Source organism: Felis catus, chromosome B1, assembly GCF_018350175.1.
Source record: "Felis catus isolate Fca126 chromosome B1, F.catus_Fca126_mat1.0, whole genome shotgun sequence".
Classification (NCBI taxonomy): Eukaryota; Metazoa; Chordata; class Mammalia; order Carnivora; family Felidae; genus Felis; species Felis catus.
Window position 1 is genome coordinate 284,711 of NC_058371.1, and position 20,058 is coordinate 304,768.

At 46.9% G+C, this 20,058-nt stretch overlaps 1 protein-coding gene and 1 long non-coding RNA gene across 15 annotated transcripts in view; one reads left to right on the forward strand and one right to left on the reverse strand.

Moving 5' to 3' along the window:
* On the reverse strand, nucleotides 1-12,442 carry LOC102901281. Of its 2 annotated transcripts, XR_002741549.2 has the most exons (4): nucleotides 12,304-12,442; nucleotides 11,364-11,465; nucleotides 878-1,123; nucleotides 1-440 (listed from the first exon to the last, which is right to left on the reverse strand). It is a non-coding gene; the product is annotated as an uncharacterized LOC102901281 (long non-coding RNA). The 2 variants fall into 2 exon arrangements; XR_002741553.2 differs by lacking the exon at nucleotides 878-1,123.
* The window catches only part of LOC105259656 (zinc finger protein 501-like), an 18,467-nt gene continuing 10,722 nt past the window's right edge, over nucleotides 12,314-20,058 (forward strand). For 6 of the 13 annotated variants that reach the window (XM_045055152.1, XM_045055156.1, XM_045055148.1 and 3 more), the window contains exons 1-2: nucleotides 12,315-12,453; nucleotides 16,140-16,313. The gene's annotated coding sequence lies outside the window, so the exon portion shown is untranslated. Of the gene's footprint in view, nucleotides 12,454-13,024; nucleotides 13,142-13,198; nucleotides 13,327-13,373; nucleotides 13,747-16,139; nucleotides 16,314-20,058 lie in introns of those variants that run through there. The other 7 variants (XM_045055151.1, XM_045055149.1, XM_045055150.1 and 4 more) reach the window with 7 other exon arrangements.

The following is a 20,058-nucleotide window of genomic DNA, read 5'->3' on the forward strand; positions in this document are numbered from 1 at the left end:
AGAGCCTGGACCTGCTTCGGATTCTGTCTCTCTCTCTCTCTCTGCCCCTTCCACACTCATGCTCTGTCTCTCACGCTCAAAAATGAACATTAAAAATTAAAAAAAAAAATCTTTCTTGGCCATTGGGCTGGAAAGAATTCATTTCCACATTGGTGTCTACCTGCTGGTGCCTGTGCAGAATTTTCTAAGTACGTGTCAGAACCTGGGATGCCATCCCAAGTCATCCTCTAGTGGCTGGGAAACACTGACAGGATACCCAGGGACCTCCTGGTGGTCCATCAACAGCCCCAGACAAAGAACACAAACCCAGAAGCCCAGACATGAGGGTGGCTGGCAGGAAGTGCAGAAAGGCAGTCAGCACGGAGACAGGGCTGTGGCCTGATGTTTGGTATAGGCAGGGCTTTGGAGACAGGCAGAAATGGATCCTAAGTCCAGCTTCCCTGGAAAACACATGCACAAACCAAAATAAGAATTGTCTCTGAATGACAGATTGTTTTCAGATGAATTCATGCCCTATCCTATTTAGTGAATTTCTATTTTTAGCATTTTGGAAAAATCAACACATACAAATAGTAATCTAACATTTTTATAAGAGAGAAGTAAAATGAATTTCGCTCCTAGTGTTACAGCAAACACTCGGCGCCCAGGAAGAGACAAGCAGCGTGCACTGGGGGAATCAGAAAAGACTTTTGCACCAGTGCTGGCCCCACCGAGTCACCTTCAAAAGCTGAGCACCCAGCTCATGTTTTACTGATCCTTTATACATATGTGCTTCCAGGTTGGGCGGGACTAGGATAGTGAAGATTCTGGTTCCTGGAAGACAAAAGCATGCAAGACATCTAGCTGGCCATTTTTTTTTTTTTTAATATGCTCTTACCAGCTTTCCTTCTCATTCCCGCCTCTTGATTCTTAAGCTGCTGTAGCAGACTTGGAGAAAATCATTTTGTGGGGGTAGGAAACCCTTTGCTGCCACAGGAGGAGGAGCGAAGACCATTCTGGCTTCTTCCTGCTGGACAGGGATGTCGAAGAGAGGAATGTGACAGCTAGGATTCTTTGCCATCCGAAGGAGAGTAGTGACAGCTAGAATGGTCCAACTAAACCATCATCTGGAGTTTGACAGCTTCTAGGCGAAAGGAAACAAACCTGGTTAGCATATTAAGAATACAAGGATCAAACAGGAGGGCTATGAAAAGCATTAGGAGAAGACCAGCTAAAGTGAGGAGCCAGGATGCCTAATTCCATATGTTACTCCAAGAGTTCCATGAGTCTGCTAATTCCTGCCTCCGTTTGTTGATTCACTCCCTTAGCTGCTGGACCGTATCTCCAACTACCCCTGATTGGTTGACACAGAAGCAACATTCTTCATTTAGGAAGAGACATAATCCTCCCCTTTCGGCAGTTAGCAGGTCCAGCCCTCTTCTGTTCTTCAAGACTACTGCTGCTAGGGAGTTTATTTGGTCTTGTAAAACCACCCGAGATTTGATAACCCATTCTATGTCATCTGTTAGGTCCTTAGATAATTTATGACAATAAGTGGTTGAGGAGACTATTCCCCCTATTCCAGTGCCCATCCCTGCCGTTATTCCTAAAGCAATCAGCAGGGGTATGACTTGAATGGCTCTTTTTGATTGAGTATATGCTGCCAAGGGTACTATAAGAGACCGATTGTTGGGAAAAATGTTTTTCTGAGGAGTGAGGAAGGCCATGTACAGATGCCCACCCAATCTACCAGTAGACATAGGTAGGCATCTGTCCCACATACAAAGAGAAGCCCTGGGAAGGGTTGACACCAGGAATGGGTTGTGGGAAAATGAGTGAGTTCCTGACTGTCAAGAGTTTGATTGCACTGGCCAGTGGTCAGATTGCCAACTGGCTCTGTTCCCATTGTGTTTGCCAGGCACCTGGGAGCCATTTGGGACAGTTAGACTCCAGTTAGTACAGGTCTCACCATGTGGGGGTCTGGGTCTTCAGTTAACAGGGTAACACAGTTGCCTATGTTATCAGAGTAGCTGCATAGCGGGTGTCCTGTGGACAAGCAGAGCCAGCAGGCTCTGGCCAGGCTGGGATTGATATCATTGAGGAGGTGATGAATTGCATTTAACACTTGGTCCAGACAGGGATCTAAGACAGGTGGTCTACCTGATTTATGTTACACCAGAGGTTGAAGGGTTAGGTCAGAAGTGACACAACAGGCATGAGGAACATCAGGGCAGGTCCCCCAATAACGTTTTATTTTCATTTTTCCTGTCCAATAAGTTGTCCCATTTCTGGTACAAGGAGTGACTCTGCTGGTATTGAAACATCTTTTCAGCATGCAGGTGTACACGGTGGCACAGGGGCATGGTGGTAGTGTTGTTTTACCTATGTGGACCAGAGGAGCAGGGGAAGGAATTGGTACAAGGGGAGGGGTTGGAGCAAGAGTCAGGAAGGGCACAGGGGGAGGAATGGTCTCTTTAGGAGGCCGAATGGGGTAGCAGGCAGTGCAACCTTGTGCGCCTGTAACATAAGTTTGTCCCTCATGAAGACAGTAGATGGGGTCCAGTGGTGGGGAGCACAGAGTGGCTCCTCAGGCCTTGAGGGACAAGGGGGAAATGATAAATCATGCATTTGCATGGTGTGAGTGAGAAGACTCCTTTTGAGCAGGTTAGGAACAGGAATATGTGCAACAAGGACAGGAGATAGGGCAATTCCATCCAGGGGTAGGAGACAGGTAATAAAGACAGAGAACAACATGCAGTGGAGGACATCAATCACAACTCAGATCATATAAATCTAAGGAGCATAAGAGATCCTGACATTAGTAAGTAGAAGGAGGCTAATGAGAGTTTGTGACTGAGACGCAAATCTGCAGAAGAAACTTGGGTAAGCCATACAGCAAAGAGTATAAAAAGTATGGAAAGAGAAATAGATAGGGGATGACATTGAAATTCAAGAGAACAATTTGCTATAGTTCATTTAAGTCATTTGGTGGTTTCCTCAAGCTTCTGGTTACAGAGAGTTCTTACGTGTTGGCTGCAGGCTGCGTATCATCTGCTCTTTCCTTAAGGGTGATCCGTAGAGGATTATTCTGGTTAGCAGTTACTTTCCATTCCAAGTGGTTGTCAGGTGACAGATGGCCTGCCTTTACTTGAGAATGGTGGATCCAGGTGGTTAGTCCTGCAACCTTGAGGGCTGGGTGTGGTTAGCACAACTAAATAGGGTCCCTTCCAGGTAGGTTTGAGTGGTTCCTTTTTCCAATCTTTTATCCAAACCTGATCCCAGGTTTGTGGGGGTGTACAATTATTCCTAGAGAAATGGGTATCCTGTCACCCATCTATGTATCTCAAATATAGTTTTCCCTAATCCTTGTAGTTGTTTTTGTATTTCCAAATTCCCTAGCTGTGTCAGGTCTCCCCTGAATTTGACTAGTGGAGGGGACCTTCCATATAGGATCTCAAATGGGGATAATCCTATTTTTGTCTGGGGTGTGCAGCATACTTGGAGAAGAGGTAGAGGTAGTATATCTGGCCAGGACAAGTTAGTTTCCTGACATAGTTTTGCCATGGCTGACTTAAGGGTCCAGTTCATACGTTCCACCTTCCCTGAACTCTGGGATTCGTAGGCTGCGTGTAAGTTCCATTGGATGCCTATGGTTTTGGCTACTTTTTGCACCACCTCAGCCACAAAAGCCAGGCCACTGTCTGAGTCTATGGTTAATGGCATTCCATGTCTGGGGATGATATCTCTTGGCAGAGCCTTAGTTACTTCTCTTGCCTTTTTGGTGCATGTGGGGTAGGCCTCAACCTAGCCAAAAAACGTGCAGATCCAGAAGAAATTTGTATCCTCCACTGGGTCTTATTTTGGTAAAGTCTACCTCCAAATCTTCGAAAGGTGCCTAACCATAGCATTTAGATCCCCATGGGCCAAGGGCGCCTTATTTGGCATTATTTTGAGCACAGAGGAGGCAGCATTAAAAGATCAAGGCACAGAGGGATGGGAACCAAGCAATTACATAGTAACAACTTACTAAGGTTTCAAGGGCAGTTTTTCCTAGGTGGGTGAGCTCATGCTGTTGGGAGAATCACCTGGTGGGCTAGCTGTTCCAGTATATAGACTCTTTGATCTGGAAGTACCCACCATCCTTCTTTTGTCTGCTTCCCTTTTCCTGTTGTACCCATTTTGTTTCTTGGGTTGTGTACCTTGGGGAAGTTGGCAGTTCCAGAGCCAGCATGATTTTTGAGGATGTTGTTTGTTCTGGCTGTTTGTTTAGCTACGGTGTCTGCCCATCGGTTACCTTCCAACACTGAGTCTTTTCCTCTTTGGTGCCCCTTGCAGTGGATGACTGTTACCCCCCTCAGTTCCCAGACTGCCCTTAATAGTTTTAGGATTCTTCTCGATTTTTTCTTTTCCCCCTGCAGTCAAAAGTCCTCTCTCCTTATATAGAGCCCCATGTATATGTACAATGGTGAAGGCAAAGCGTGAGTCAGTGTACATGTTGGCTCTTTTGTCTTTACTGAGTTCTAGCGCTCTCATTAGGGCCCACAGTTCCGCTCTTTGGGCTGATCATGCATGTGGAAGGACCTTTGCTTCTATGACATCAAAATCAGAGACTACTGCATAACCAGCATATCTCTTGCCATCGTTCATGAAGCTGCTGCTATCAGTGTAGAGCATGAGGTCTGGATTTTGTAAGGGCTTGTCTGATAGGTCAGGTCGACTAGAACAGACTTCATCAAGTATCCCTACACAATCATGCTCTGGGGGCCACACCCCTGCAGGCAAGAAAGCAGTAGGATTTAGAGTTTTTATGCTTCCAATCTTATTCATGGGTTTTCACATAGTAGTCCTGATATTGTGTCATCTGAGCATGAGTTAGCCAGTGTTGCCCTCTGGCATCCATCAAGGTAATAACAGAATGGGGGAACCCTAATGTTTAGGTTTTGCCCCAACGTGAGTTTGTCTGCTTCCTTGATTAAAAGTGTGGTGATTGCCAGGGCCCTCAGGGGGCCATCCTGCCGCAACTGAGTCAAATTGCTTTAAAAGGTATGCCGCTGGTCTTTGCCAAGGTCCAAATTCCTGGGTAAGAACCTCCAGGGCCACCCCATTGCTCTCATGTATGAACAGGTTGAAATCTCATGATACATCTGGGAGTCCCAAGGCCAGTGCCTCTGTGAGTTTTGTCTTTATGGTTTCAAATGCCTTTTCTCGGTTAGCACCCCAGAAAAGGGGTGCCCTTTCTTCCTCCTTTAGTGCGTTATAAAGAGGTGTGGCCAACACCAAGAACACTGCGATCCATATCTGTCAGAATCCTGCTACTCCCAGAAACTCTCAGACCTGCCGGTGGGTAGTGGAAACTGAAATGGCACAAACTGCCAGTTTCCCTTTGTCTCCCAGCATCTGTTTGTCTTGGGTAATTCTGAAGCCCAGTATTTAACTTCCTTGGCAAATCTGTGCCTCTTTCTTTGACACCCAGTATCCCACCTCTGCTAGTAGCCTGAGTAGGGCTCTGGTTCCCTCCCAGCACTGGGTCTGCATGGGACTGGCCAGCAGGAAATCATCCACATATTGGAGAAGGACACATCTTAGGTCCTGTCCCAGAAAACTGGCTAAGTCAGATGCCAGCACCTCATTGAATAAGGTTGGTGAATTTTTGAATTCTTGTGGCAGTCTGGTCCAAGTGAATTGTTCCTTTGCCCCTGTGGTAGGGTTTTCCCATTCAAAGGCAAATAAGGGTTGGCTATTAGGCACTAGCTGGAGACAGAAGAAGGCATCCTTTAAATCCAGACATGTGAACCATCCTGCTTCAGAGAGTATGAGTCCTAGTAGAGTGTATAGGTTAGGCAATGCTGAATGCTGCATGATGACTGCTTCATTAATGGCTCTTAGGTCCTGTAAGGGCAGTAATCATCTGTCCCAGGGTTTTTCACAGGCAGCAAGGAGTATTCCATGGGGACTTGCATCGTTTTAGAAGTCCCCATTTGAGTAGTCTGTCCAAGTGTATCTGGATCCCCAGGCATGCCTCCCATGGGACCATATATTGGCATATTTTAACAGGTTGAGCCCCAGGTTTTAGGTCAATTAATATTGGGGGGTGGTTTTTTGCCAGACCAGGGGGGTTTCCTTCTGCCCAAACTGAAGGGAATTCAGCTTCTAGCTCGGGGGCCACAGTTGGCTCACCGGGAGGGGAAGTATATAATCTCCATTCCTCTTCCCGTGGTATTGTCAGGGACAAAATCGTGGGTTGGGCCTTTTTATTTAGGCGCAATTGCATCTGTCCATCTGAAGTGAAGGCTATTTCTGCACCCAGCTTGGCTAGGAGGTCTCTACCTAACAGTGAGTCCGAGCAGTCAGGTAAATATAGGAATTCATTAACTACTTGGTAAGCCCCACCAGCTGGCATTGTCTGGGAACACAAAATGGCCTTTGGGTTTGCATCCCAGTGGCTCCTGCAATGATGACTTCTAGACCTGATAGAGGTGCCACCTTGTGTGTCACCACAGAGTGTTTGGCCCCAGTGTTGACTATTAAGTCTATTGCCTGGCCCCCTACCTTCATTTTGACCATGGGCTCATGAGGGCCCAGTTGGATAGAGCCCAGTCTTTCCTAATCAGAGTCCACACCTGCCAGTCCTATCAGGTCAGCCTCAGGTGGTTCTGGTTGGTAGCAGTTGGGTGGAGCGGAAGTTTTTGGTTTTCTCATTTGGAGATTGGGGCACTCATTTTTCCAGTGTCTAAATTCTCTGCAGTAGGAACACTGATCCTGTCCTGGCAACCTTCTTTTTTGTTCTTGAATCCCACGTGGTTTCCATGGGGGCCCTTCTGGAGGGGACAGTCGCCCCAAGGCCCCAGCCAGGAGAACTGCCTTTTGTTTCATTCTTCAGTCTGTCTCCTTTCTGGCAGCTCAATTCCAATTTACAAAAACCTTGTTGGCGATTTCCAATAGTTTCATCACATTCTGTCCAGCGAATTCTTCCAATTTTTGGAGCTTCTGTCTAATGTCACTTTGGGTCTGTCCCACGAAGGCAGCATTGCCCATGTGCTGGTTTTCCAGGGCTTCTGGGTTGAATGGAGTGTAAACTCTAAAGGCTTCACATAATCTTTCATAGAAGTCACCTGGGCTCTCTTCTGGCTTTTGTAGGACTTCAGATACCTTTGCAATATCGGTGGCTTTTTGGCCCCTGCTTTTTTTACCCCTTGGAGGAAGGGGAGTTGGTATCTTTCTAACCTGGCCCTTCCCGCTTCTGTGTTGGGGTCCTAGCGGGGCTCCTCTTTGGGCATATAGGCTCCCGTGTCCAAGCATCAATGTCTAGTTGCCCATCTGGTGCCTGAGTCTGTATACATTTTCTGACTTTGGTGAGAATTCATCAGTGCTCTTCTGCATCGAAAAAGGTGAACAGAAGCTGCTTACAATCAACCCAGGCAGGGCGGTGAGTCTGGAATATGGATTCTAAGAGATCTATCATTGCCTGCAGCCGTGCAGAGTAGGGCGGGTGTGGTGTTTCCAGTTGAGGAGGTCAGTAGTGGAGAACAGTTGGCAGTAGAAAACCAATCCCCCTCTTGTAGGGTCCCACTGGGGCCTATTCTATGGAGACCCCTAGTCTCCCACAATGGCATCTGCAGTGACCTTGGGGGCCTTGTACCTTGAGCTGCAAATCTAAGGCACCTTCCTACCGGTTCAAGTGTCCCTGGTTAGGGCAGACTGGCTGCTAGCGAAGGTGTGACCGACAGGGGTGGACTGTCAGGCAGGTAAGGGTCCCCTCCCTCCATTGATGGGCCGCTTGGGGCATTTGGTGATGGAAATGGAAGGACTTCTTCTGAATTTTTTTGGAGGATGGGGGCGGTTTTTTCTGCTGTGAGGTCTTCTTCTTAGGCTGTGCCACAAGACTTTACATTGTCTATTACTATTAAGGCAGAACTGGACCCTCCTTGGGCTTAGGCTATTTCCAACCACTGATCAATGTATGAGAATTGATCCAGGTGGCCGGGGTCTCCAGTAATTACTTTAAAAACAGCTTGGACTGTGGGGACATCTAGGGTGTCCTCAGCAGGCCAGCCTACACCAAACGTAGGCCATTCTAATTCAGAGAAGGTGCATAATTCCCAGGGGTCAATCTGACCCCATAGTCCCCTGAAAATCCCTTTTAAAAATTCTTTTTTTTTTTTCATGTTCATTTTTGAGAGAGAGAGAAAGAGAGCACAAGCAGGGGAGGAGCAAAGAGAAAGGAAGAGACAGAATCTGAAGCAGGCTCCAGGCTCTAAGCTGTCAGCACAAAGCCCGATGCAGGGCTCAACTTCATGAACCATGACATCATGACCTGAGCCGAAGTCGGATGCTTAACTGACTGAGCCACTCAGGTGTTCCCCACCTTTTTAAAATTCTTAGCCACTGGCACAAAAACAGACACTCAGATCAATGGAACAGAATAGAGAACCCTGAAATGGACCCATAAATATATAGCCAACTAATCTTTGACAAAGCAGGAAAGAATATCCAATGGAATAAAGACAGTCTCTTCAGCAAGTGGTGAAGGGAAAACTGGACAGCGACATGCAGAAGAATGAACCTGGACCACTTTCTTACACCATACACAAAAATAAAGTCAAAATGGATGAAAGACCTAAACGTAAGACAGGAAGCCATCAAAATCCTCAAGGAGAAAGCAGGCAAAAAAATCTCTTTGACCTTGGCTGCAGCAACTTCTTACTCAACATGTCTCCAAAGGCAAGGGAAACAAAAGGAAAAGTGAACTATTGGGACCTCATCAAAATAAAAGGCTTCTGCACAGCGAAGGAAACAATCAGCAAAACTAAAAGGCAACCAATGGAATGGGAGAAGATATTTGCAAACGACATATCAGATAAAGGGTTAGTATCCAAAATCTATAAAGAACTTATCAAACTCAACACCCAAAAAAACAAATAATCTGGGAAGAAATGGGCAAAAGACATGAATAGACATTTCTCCAAAGAAGACATCCAAATGGCCAACTGACACATGAAAAATGCTCAACATCACTCATCAGCAGGGAAATACAAATCAAAACCACAAGGAGATACCACCTTACACTTGTCAGAATGACTAACATTAACAACTCAGGCAACAACAGATGTTGGTGAAGATGCAGAGAAAGAGGATCTCTTTTGCACTGCTGGTAGGAATGCAAACTGGTGCAGCCACTCTGGAAAACAGTATGGAGGTTCCTCAAAAAATTAAAAATAGAACTACCCTATGACCTAGCAATTGCACTACTAGGTATTTATCCAAGGGATACAGGTATGCTGTTTCGAAGGGGCACATGCACCCCAATGTTTATAGCAGCACTATCGACAATAGCAAAAGTATGGAAAGAGCCCAAATGTCCATTGATGGATGAATGGACAAAGAAGATGTGGTATATATATACAATGAAGTATTACTCAGCAATCAAAAAGAATGAAATCTTGCCATTTGCTACTACATGGATGGAACTAGAGGGTGTTATGCTAAGCGAAATTAGTCAGTCAGAGAAACACATATATATGATTTCACTCATGAGGACTTTAAGATACAAAACAAGATGAACATAAGAAAAGGGAAGCAAAAATAACATAAAAACAGGGAGGGGCACAAAACATAAGAGACTTTTAAAAAGAGAGAGCAAACAGAGGGTTACTGGAGGGGTTGTGGGAAGGGGAATGAGCTAAATGGGTAAGGGGCATTAAGGAATCTACTCTTAAAATCATTGTTGCACTATATACTAATTTGGATGTAAATTTAAAAAATAAATCAAGTAAAATGATAAGAAAAAAAATTCTTAATCATACACTCCAAAACAGTTGGTTTTGAAATTTTCTCCCCATCTGTCCTGGTATCCTAGATGGGTAACTCCCAATGTATGGTGTCACAGGACACACACGAGGGAAGAGGTTGCTTCATCTACCTGGCCGCTCCCCTCATGGGGATTTAGACACTTCTTAGCATTGGCAGGCAGGTCAATATAAACCCCTGACTCGGATCAGGCCTCTGTGGACCTGATTCTGCCTTGAGTCATATGAGGTCATCATGGAATTGCAGTGTAGGACCCACTCAGGCTCCGTAGTTGAGACCGTGGAGCACAGGCACTCACACATACATTCAGACAGATCGCAGACTTACACCCAGGACTTCCCTGTCCTATGTGGCAAGTGTGTAGCCTGGGAGGTGATCAAGCTCCCCCTCTGCCTCTAGGGCGGGGCTGAATTTGGTCCTGGGTCCCTGGGGACATTTACCCAATCCATGTCCCATCCTGGCAGAATTTTCTGATTCCTCCAGGATTCCATTCAAGCGAAGTGATGGCCAACTATTGTCAGGCCCGGCGGGGGTTGGGGTCCAGTGAAATCCCCAGCAGTGTGCCTTCCTTTCCATCACAGGGGTCCACGATGAGTGGCCTCTCCACTGGCTTCCCACAATGGTGACTGAAGGGGCCAGTATGGCTGTCGGCTTCCTGGCCAATGCACCAAAAATGTTACAGCAAATACTCGCCACCCAGGAAGAGACAAGTGACATGCACTCAGGGAATCAGAGGAGACTGTTTATTTCACACCGGTGCTGGCCCAGTGGTACCACCTCCAAAGGCTGAGTACCCGGCTTGGGTCCTACTGATCTTTTATACATATCTGCTTCCAGATTGGACGGGACTAGTATAGTCAAGCTTCTGATTCCTGGCTGCTGGCTGATGCAAGAGACAAGCAAGGCTGCAGAAGCCAAAAGCATACAAGGGGACTATCCAGGCTCAGACATTGAGCTGGCCCTTTTTTTATTATCTGATCTTACCGGCTTTCCCTCTCACTAGGATATGAGTTGGATTACATAAGAAATAAGTATGATCATCATTCTAAAACATCCTTCTTGATATAAACAAAACTTATAGTAAACATATAATGTGCCATTTGGAAACCACATCATAAGGAAATAAAACCCATGAGTACTTTTTTTACATTAAGTTTGATAGTTTCCATGCATCATTTGACCTAGTGATGACAAAAACCATGAGCTCTATGAAAGTGAGTTCTTGCTGCCCCTAAGTAACTGTTTCTAATGAATGATGCTAAAAAAGGTATAAATATTATCTAATAAGGCTTCCACGACACATGACACATTATGTGTAACATAAAAACTTTGTCCTCACTGTTGGCCTGTTGGTCTTTCATATCTCACACATAGTACACACTTCATAGATATCACTTCTTGAAAGAAGCCTCATAAATTTCGTATTTGTATTCCCATTCTAAAAATACTGAAACAAGCTCACTGCAGTCGTACCATATGAAAAACACATCTGAAGAAAAAAATGGATATTGTATGTATGGTACCATAGCAAAAACTGAATACCAAAATAGGATATTCACTCACTCCCTTTCACTTACTCCGTCGTTCCAGGTCCATTAGACAACCTACATCCTGTATTTCAGCTTCTTTTTCCAGTGGGCCACGGGAACAGTGAAAACAGCAGCCAGGGCATTTTGACCCTTCAGAGCCACCGGAAAAAAAAAAAAAGAAAAAAGTCTAAGTCATGCCAGGAACCACTTTCTGTGGTTACTGTGGACCCCCGCGAACTTCACCTATGCTCTGCCTGACTCTGGAAATATTCTAAGTGGCCATGAGGACCCAAGAGCCACTAGTGTCTGCCTGGAAAGGTTGGAGACGGTGTCTATGCTACTGAATTCCTATCCAGAACTTCCTAGGTTACTTCAGGAGTCTGGGAAATGCCACTGCCCCAAATGGGAATCTCAAGGGAAGCTTTCTAGGCCTGCCTGGAAAGGCTGCTGCAGGACTAGAAGCCGCTGAGAAGGTGATGCGCACACTGAAAAACGACAATAAATTTTATAAGTCCTGGGGGGCGGGGAGGGGCCGGGAACAACTTGTACCATCCCTGAACATTTGTACAAAAAGGACACAGGGAACTTGAAAATACAGTTGGAAACCTTAGCTCACAGCCAGCTCAGTCAAAAGATGACAAGAACGACGGGAAGCTGTTAGACTAGTTCTGTTAATATAACAAATGATCAATATCCTCACGGAGTGCACATGAAATTGGTGTAAAATTGCTTAGGACCCAACAATATTTTCAAAATGTCACGAAGGCTGGGAAAGCACGGAGACCTCTAGCATGACCCTCACACAATACGGTTAAAAGGGAATGCATTTGGGATGTGCCCCCTGCTACCCACCCCACCCCCCCGCCCCTCTGCCAGCCCTCCGCTGCTCCCGCTGGGTCGAGCCCGGGCACTCCCGTCCACTACGACCGTTTCCCCCAGTGCACAGGACCCCCCACGTGGCATCCTCTAGGCTGCTCATTTTACTCACTCTCCCTTCGCGGTCGCCCGGCGTCTCCCTCCCGGTCTTTCTTCCCTCAAGTCGCCGCCCACTCGGCACTCGGCGACGGAACGGATGCCGTCTACGTCCTAGCAGCTCACTTTCCAGTGGGATATCGGGAATGTAGGCACACTCTGGCAGGTACGGCCGGGGGAACAGGTTTGGGGACAGTACAGCACGAGGTGTCACACAACGGGGTCGTCCCCTCCCCCAGCCCGGGGCCCAGGGACCTCACCCACAAGGTGACCGGGAATAGAAGGCCTGGCGACGGCAGGGCCTCACTGCAGGAGGATGAGAATGGCTCGGAGGTGGGTCTGGGAGAGGAATGGGGTCAGGCCAGTATCAGGGCCAGGGGCGGAGGCGGCGGCCCCGGGGGTAGCAGGGCGTGGGGGGAACGTGTAGAGCAAGAACCCAGGTCCGAGGGAGGACATGGCGTGGGCGGGGACTAGGGAGGGTGAGCAGAGACCAGGAGGAGACTTCAGCGGAGGGGCGGGCCGGTCAGGGCGTAACCAGCGTGGGGCGTGACTTAGGAAGGTGGGCAAAGACCGGGATGGGCGTCAGCTAAAGGAAGGGGCCATCTTGGGGCGTGGCTAGCGCGGGACAGGGCCTAAGGAGGTGAGCAGAGGGAGGGGACGGAGACGTCCACTGAGGGGCGGGGCTGCTGTAGGACGTGACGAACGTGGGGCGGGGCATAGGGAGGGTGAGCGGGAACGGGACAAAAGCCGAGGGGTAGGGCCGGCGAGGACGTGAGCAGCGTGAGGCGGGGACTAAGGAGGTTGAACAGAGACCAGAAGGGGACCTAAGCGGAGGGGCGGAGCCAATGCAAGAGGTGGGCAGAGCGAGGAGGGGCTTAAGGGAGGGTTAGAGGAACCGGGGCGTCAGCGGAGGGGCGGGGCGTGTCTAGGACCTGTCCAGCGTGGGGCGCGGCCTTGTGAAGTTGAGCGGGGACGGGGCGTCAGCAGCGGGGCGACGCCGGCCACCGACGTGGCCAGCGTTGGGCGGGTCGCAGGGAAGGTAAGCAGGGAGGGTACCGTAGGGGAACTGGGTGGCGGGTGTAGGACGTAGCCAGCGTGGGGCGGGGCCTAGGGAGAAAGAGCGGGGAAGAAACGTTTGCCAAGGGGCCAGGCCGGCGTAAAACGTGTCCAGCATGGGGCGGGGCTTAGGGAAGGTGTGCGAAGAGCGGGAAAGGCACGTCATCTGAGGGGCGAGGCCAGTGCTGGACGTGGCCCCATTGGGGCGGGGTCTTGGAAGGCGAGGAGCGTCCGGGCTGTTGGGGAGGGGTCACCCCCCGCTCCGCCCAAACCTCCGGACCCGCCCCTCCTTCCATCCCACGCGCCAGTAGGTTGGTTGCTCCTCTCGGTTTGGGGGTGTTTCCGGTCCGAGGGAGCTGGCTGGTATTTCCCTAACTGCCATGACTGTTTCGAGCAGTTCCAGGTGAGACTCCGAGCCCTGGAGCCTCTTGCACTGAACGCGCCGATGTGTCCCCCTTAGGGTGACAAGTGTGTGTGTATCCCCTGTTGGCTGGACACACCGGGCTGCGAGCGCGGGTCTCGAGGGACCACGGCGGCCGCGGCGGCCTCACTTGGCGCGGGATAATGGACCGAGCAGGGCAGGCAGGGTCTATGCTAGTGGCGGAGATCCAGCGGGATAGGCGGGACGTGGCCCAGAGCAGAGGGTGCTCAGCGGGAGGCTGAGTGTACGGGACTTGGGGAGAAGCGTGGTTGCCACCGGGAATCGCCTTGGGTCGTTAAGTCTTCGTTGTATTGCAGCTTCACGTTTTCTTGGGCGACTTCCAGAATTATCTGAAGATTTTTTTTTTTTTTTGAGAAGTATGGGATATTCTTTTCTTTTTGTTGTATTTAGAGAGTGCAAGCGGGGGAGGGGCAGAGGGAGGGACAGAATCCCAAGGAGGCTGCACATCCAGCGCCCAACTATGCAGCTCTGGATGCCAGACCCTGGGATGATGACCTAAGTCAAAGTCAAGAGTCTGATGCTCAACCCTCTGAACCACCCAGGCGCCCCGAGGTGTATAGATATTCTAATCACTGTTTTTATTTTAATGTTTTAAGTCGTTGGGATAATGAATGAGGCTTGTATAATTGGTACCATTTAGGAAGCGTATTTTGCTTTCAATTAATGAAAAAGTAATTTTTCAATATGTGAGGACATTGGATATCTGAGGGATGTTTCTTGTTTGCCATTGTTAACCTTAAAAACAAAACTGCCACGGGGCACCTGGGTGGCTCAGTCAGTGAGTGTCGGACCCCTGGATTTCAGCTCAGGCCTTGATGCTACTAGGGTCATGGGATTTAGCCACAGATCAGGCTCCACGATGAGCGTGGAGATTGCTTGGGTTCTCTCTCTCCCTGTGCCCCTCTACCCTCCCCTGCGCGAGAGCGAATGCTCGCTTGCTCTCTTTCTCCCTCTGTCTTAAAAAAAAAAAAAAAAAAAAAAAAAAAAAAGTAGAACTGCCTGTTATTTTAGCAGCAACTGATGGGGTTATTTGGGAATGAATAAAAGATAATTGCAATCCTGGACAAACAGGCTTTAGAAAAACTGTAGGGAAGCATGGGAACCAAGGGGAGGCTTGCTTTTTTAAGGAGAAAAAGGGTAATTTGGGAAGGTTGCTGTGAACAAAAAGTCCATTGGAGTAAACAGAGTTTGAAGTGTGGTGGCTTCTCACTGGCTGAACTGTTGTTCTGGGGGATAAGGAAAATGTCTCTTCCTCCTGCTGGACTTGTTGAGTAGTATCCACGTGCAAGGCCAAGTCCCGGAAGGGTCCAGTCCCTCTTCCTATTGGGTCTGCAATTGACTGTGTGTTCTAGGGTGTGAAAGTTTTCCCTGCCACATCTGCCCACTCCATTTTAGGGAGGTTTCCTATTACTAGGTTTCACACCATAAGCATTAAAAATCAGTAAGGAAATTAGATTTTCAAATTTCAGTAGCTTTATTTATACCTTTTTAAAGTTTTTATTTATTTATTTTGAGAGAGAGCATGAGCAGAGAGAGGGAAACAGAATCCCACGCAGGCTCTGCTATGTCAGCACAGAACCCAATGTGGGTCTCGAACTCATCATGAACTGTGAGATCATGATCTAAGCCAAGAAATCAGGACTTGGGTGCTCAAACCACTGAGCCCCCCACATGCCCCAATGTACACTTCATAAACTTTAACCTGAAAGTTTAACATGAAAGCATTAACATCTCTTTTTTATATTTCCTTTCAAAAATGTGATCCTGGTTGGAACTTGGCAATACCTGATTCCAACCACTCATGCTGCATAACTTCTCAAAGATTATTTACAAGAGAAGACACTCTTCTGGCTTTCTTAAAACTTTTTTTTTAAAATTGTTTTAATGTTTATTTTTGAGAGTGAGCCACAGGGGAGGGACAGAGAGAAAGACAGGATGCGAAGCAGGCTCCATGCTGACATCAGAGAGCCCAACGTGGGGCTTAACCTCAGGAAACATGAGATCATGACCTGACCCGAAGTCAGATGCTTAACCAACTGAGCCACCCAGGTGCCCTCTTTCTCAAAACAATTTTAAGTTGATTTAATATTAGTATTTGAACTCAATTCAGAATTTGGAAGATATATTTCTTTTAGGTAACAGAACAGTAACCACTATGGAGTTCCTTAAAAAAGGGGACCCAGTGCTCCTCCAAGTCTCCAAATCTCCATTCCCCTGAGCTCAGCTTACTCCACTCAGACCTGCTGGGAAGTGGACTCTGATTAAGCAGCCAGGACTTTACACCATTGGTGGCTAAGTGGCCTTGACAGTTGGACTCTCTGTTTGCTTTTCTTTATCCCTCTCTGCTTACCTAGGAGTCCAGTGATAGAATTCTGTCTGTGACCCATCCAGCCTGCAGACCACCTTCTCCATCAAATCTTCAATGTTTAGGTGTTTACATATGTACTTGAGAGTCTCCACATTACATGGAGTGAGTTTTCTTGCGTCTATGTGGAACACATATCCCTATGAGAAGCTGAGCCCATAAGGTAGGTATCTTGAGTAAAGCAAACTGTATACACAATGTCTTTGAGTCTCTGTTATCTTGTGTCCTTTTTTTTCCAGGAGAAAATTCCACCCTACATGAATAAGTATTGTTTATTATAATGGAAATATTCTTAAACCACTTTTCATTAAGGTTACAAATTATTTCACGGGGCACCTGGGTAGCTCAGTTGGTTGAGTGTGTGACTTTGGATCAGGTCATGATCTCGTGGTTCACAAGTTCAAGTCCAGCATCGGGCTCTGCTGACAGCTCAGAGCCTGGAGCCTGCTTCCAATTCTGTCTCCCTCTCTCTCTGCCCCTCCCCCACTCTCACTCTCTCAAAAAGAAATAAATGTTACAACCTTTTTAAAAAATTATTTCACATAACTATGTGAATTTTGACTTCTGCATTGGCTTTTTCATGTGTGAATCTGCATGTTATCAAAAAACTCTCTGAAGAAAGAGCTCTGAACACATGGCTACAGAGCATACACACACAAACCACTGGTAGCGTTTGCTGAAATGTAATAGCTGGTCAGGCCTGGGGATTATTGATGCTTTAATAGCATGGAGAACAATGATGAGTGATAGCTGACTCAACACATGACAAATCACATTGGTGATCTGTAAAGACTCAAAAGGATGACTGAACCTGATAGGTTGAAGATAGCATCTCCTCTCTCACCTGAATGACCATTGTCCTGTGACTGAATGTTAACATTCGACTGCATAACTGAGACAAAAATCAGGATGTCAGAACTTCAAATGACCCACCACTCCTGTATTGAAACCTTGAGCCACTCTGCCTCTTCCTGACACCTGGACATAGCAGCTGTCTCTCAGTCATATTGAGCTTCCATCAAGGAAGCTTGCCTTTTCCATTAGAAGCCCTGTACGTATCAAAGATGAATAAAACATTGCAACATAAGAACTAGGATATCCTGGGAAATCTTTGGGAATTATATATCAACAGGGCAGAGCCTAGGGATTTGATATTCTCTTATTGTTTTCCAGGTTGAACGCTGTTCATGTTCTGTCTGATAAACACTAATTATCTTGCACTGCTAAGTTAAAGGGCAGAAGGAACCACGGGCTCCTGGGTGGCTCAGTCAATTGAGCATGCCACTTTGGCTCAGGTCAAGATCTCATGGTTCGTGAGTATGAGCCCCATGTTGGGCTCTGTGCTGACAGCTTGGACCCTGGAGCCTGCTTTGGATTCTGTGTCTCTGCCCTTACCCTGGTCCCACTCTCTCTCTCTCAAAATAAACTAACCATTAAAACTAATAATAATAATAATAATAATAATAATAAAAGGGATAGAAGGAACCAGCACTAGGAAGCCAACTATCAGACCCAATTTAAGTATCTCAGTCTTTTAACTTTAAGATTAGTGCCTGCCTTCTCCACTCTGCCTCAGGTATCACTGTATTGGGATAAATGCCAACCAGGCATATAAGGAGCTCTGTCTCAGTAATTGTATATTAATGCTTCTATCCATTTTCCTTTCAAAACAAGCTTCCATATTGTCTTTTGTTTCCTAAAAGTTACACAAGCTGATTCTAATACTTTTTGCCAGTGATGAAAACAGCACAAAACAAATGATACTTAATAAATATTAAAACTTACCTTTTGCCTGTCACCCAAGGGGTGTTACTGTGACTCTTTATCCCAGTGCCAACACCCACTTGCTAATTCACTGTCCTGTTTGGCTTGTCCCACCTTGGGCATTTGCACTTGTCTGTTTTTCTCTGTATGACTCTTCCTCTGATCTCCTCATGAATGATTGCCACTATCATTTCTCTACTTTCTCAGAACCACATTCTCTGAACACGTTTTTAAAACAACTTTTGTTTTCTAACAACAAATATTTTCAGGATTTATTCAACTATGCCATATTTACAACTGTGCCTTGGGGCCCCTGGGTGGCTAAGTCAGTTAAGTGTCTGACTACAGCTCAGGTCATGATCTCACAGTCTGTGAGTTCAAACCCCATGTTGGGCTGTGTGCTGACCGCTCAGAGCCTGGAGCCTCTTCCAATTCTGTGTCTCCCTCTCTCCCTGCCCGCCCTCTCTCTTTCTCTCTCTTTCACAAATAAATACACATTAACAACAACAAAAAAAAGAACTGTGCCTACAAGTTAAAGAGGGGAAACTCTTCTATCTGTTTTTGGATTTTTTTTCTTATAGAGATCTTTGTAAGTTTTTATTCCTGTATAATTTATCAACATTCTGGGTCTTGAATCCATATGTCTGACCCCAGTGCGCCTGCCATTCTGCAGAATGGATGTCGTGTTAGCAGGCATGAAAACTACAGTAATCTTCTTGTCCATTTCCATCAGAGCTCTTGGGTGACCAGATGCATTGTCAATGAGCAGTGATATTTTGAAAAGGATTTTTTTTTCTGAGCAGTAGGTCTCAACAGTGGGCTTAAATACTCAGCAAACCACGTTGTAAAGAGATGCACTATCATCCGGCCTTTGTTGTCTGTTGATGGAGCTCAGCCAGGGCAGACTTAGTATAATTCTTAAGGGCCCCAGGATTTTCAAGATGGTACATGGGCGTTGGCTTCAACTTAGTCACCAGCCGCCTTAGCTCCTAACAAGAGAGTCAGTCTGTCCTTTGCAGTTTGAAACCAGCCACTGACTTCTCTCTGGCTATGAAAGTCCTGGATGGCATCTTCTTCCGACAGAAGGCTTCCAGTAGATTTTCCAACTTAAAAGCTGTTGGTCGCTGCAGCCACCAGCATGAATTGTCTCAGCCAGATCCTCTGGATAACTGGCTGCAGCTTCTGTATCAGCACTCGCTGCCTCACCTTGCAGTTTTATGTTATGGAGACGACTGCTTTTCCTTACTCCCACCAACCATCCTCTGCTCACATCAGATGTTTTTCTGAAGTTTCTTCACCTCCCTCATCCTTCAGAGAATTAATTGAAGAGAGTCAGGGCCTTGCTCTGGATTGGGCTTTGGCTTAAGGGAATGGTGACCTTCTATACAGACCACACAAACCTTCTCCATATCTACAATAGGTCTGTTTCAGTTCACTTTCTTTTTTTTAATGTGTATTTATTTTTGAGATAGAGACAGAGCACGAGCAGAGGAGGGGCAGAGAGAGACACACACACACACACACACACACACACAAAATCCTAAGCAGGCTCCAGACTCTGAGCTGTCAGCACAGAGCCCGACACGGGGCCGGATCCCATGAACCGTGAGATGGTGACCTGAGCCGAAGTCGGACGCTTAACCGACTGAGCCACCCAGGCTCCCCTCACTTCACATTCTTATCACCCATGTGTCCGCTGGACTTGCACTTTTAATTTCCTTCAAGGACTCTTCCTTTGCATTCACAGCTTGGCTGACCTTTTGGCACAAGACACCTAGCTTTCAGCCTGTCTCTGCTTTCAGCGTGCCTTTCTCACGAAGCTCATTCATTTCTACCTCTTGATTTAACGTGACAGACCTTGAACACTTAGGAGGCCGGTGTAGGGCTGTCTCATGGAAAAGAGGCCCAAGGAGAGGAGGAGGGGGACAGCTGGTGGGTGGAGCAGTCAGAATACACGCAACACTTACTGATTAAGGTAGCCCACACCTATGGGCACAGCTCGTGGCACCCCAAAACAATTGCAATAGTAACATCAAAGATCTTTGAGCACAGACCACAGTAACAAATATGATAATGAAAATGTTTTAAATATTGTGAGAATTCCCAAAATGTGACACAGAGATAATGTGAGCAATTGCCCTTGG